General features: G+C 40.0%; 1 protein-coding gene across 1 annotated transcript in view; it reads left to right on the top strand.

Annotated features, from left to right (window-relative positions):
- The first annotated feature begins 336 nt into the window (after positions 1-336).
- Positions 337-1,234, top strand: part of LOC107095356 (UDP-glucuronosyltransferase 2B31-like) — a 35,868-nt gene continuing 34,970 nt past the window's right edge. The window contains exon 1 of the mRNA XM_015391406.1: positions 337-424. The gene's annotated coding sequence lies outside the window, so the exon portion shown is untranslated. The remainder of the gene's footprint in view (positions 425-1,234) is intronic.

Here is a 1,234-nt window from a genome sequence, read left to right as displayed (position 1 = left end):
ATATATATATATATATATATATATATATCTAAGTTCACTCCTGAACTCAGAACTTAAAGAAGATCATTCACCAGATCTTTATTTCAAGCATTCACTCTTCACATATATGTGCATCTAGTTAGTCTTGACCCTAGGGTCTGGTGGGTGTCTGGTTTTGGCCACCCCTCTACGGACATTGGTCGCTACCTGACCACTCCTAAGAACTTGTTGTGGCAATGCCACTGCAACCTGATCTTTGCTCAGATCTTCTACAGAACTGTAACCTCTGTCACCACTTAATATTTTTATTGTATCCGGGTGACCCCTGAAAAACCACATAACAGAGATGCCATAAACAAACCCTCGCATGTGATTGGTTCCCCCTGCACTTGTGATCAACCATGTGGTTTCTCTATAGGAGCCCTTGTGCAGCCCTTCACACCAAGTAGGTTTTCTTTGCATTCTTTGCAAATGTTTAATCAACTACTTTCTTTTGGTGTGTTCTGCATGATTTTGTTAATTCCACAAATGCTTGACAGCGATGATTGCTTCCTATAACTATGAAGAACCTTTTACTCTGTGTCAGAGTTAATGGTTAACTGTGACATTGTAAATATATTTGCAGCAGCCAACTTTTTATTATTACCTTTGTCCCTCTCTTGTTCCCTTGGCTTGTGTAACTCCTGCATGGTTGACAGAGGGAGGGGAAGGCTGTGGTTTACTGATATGACTGTCCTGGGACTCAATTTAAAGCTCTAATCATGAACAGCCGTGTTATTTTCCCTCCGCTATGTGACCTTGTTGCTTCCTCCTTCCCTCTTTTCCCTGCCACTCCCGTCCCTCTCTCCTTCTCTGGTTTTGTTTCAGCAAGAATTTGTTTTGGGCTTTTTTAAAGCGGTGTTTTGGAGCTCATGCACAAAGAATGAGGTGAACTGGTTTCAATGAAAAGTTTAGAAAAACACAGTAGTGAAACTACACCCACACAGCCTTAAACATACATCTTACGGCATATTTTTTCCTTAAGATGTGTTGAAAGCTTTAAAGTACAGTAGCTACATTGATTATTGATTGAAGAGGCAAAATTGTGTCATTTAATTGTTTACAAAGTTTAACAATTACAGGATCATTCCCCCACTGAAAAGCACTTAGTCTTTTCTCATACTGTAACAATTCCAAAGGTTGGAGCAAACAGAAGGAGGGATCTGCAAGCAATGTGGGTCTTTTATGCTCTTTTCTGTTAAGCTCATCCACAGAT

Source organism: Cyprinodon variegatus, unplaced genomic scaffold, assembly GCF_000732505.1.
Source record: "Cyprinodon variegatus isolate N-32 unplaced genomic scaffold, C_variegatus-1.0 Scaffold540, whole genome shotgun sequence".
In the NCBI taxonomy this organism is placed as follows: domain Eukaryota; kingdom Metazoa; phylum Chordata; class Actinopteri; order Cyprinodontiformes; family Cyprinodontidae; genus Cyprinodon; species Cyprinodon variegatus.
The sequence above is the reverse complement of the archived record's forward strand: the minus strand, read 5'-3'. Positions and strand labels throughout refer to the sequence as shown.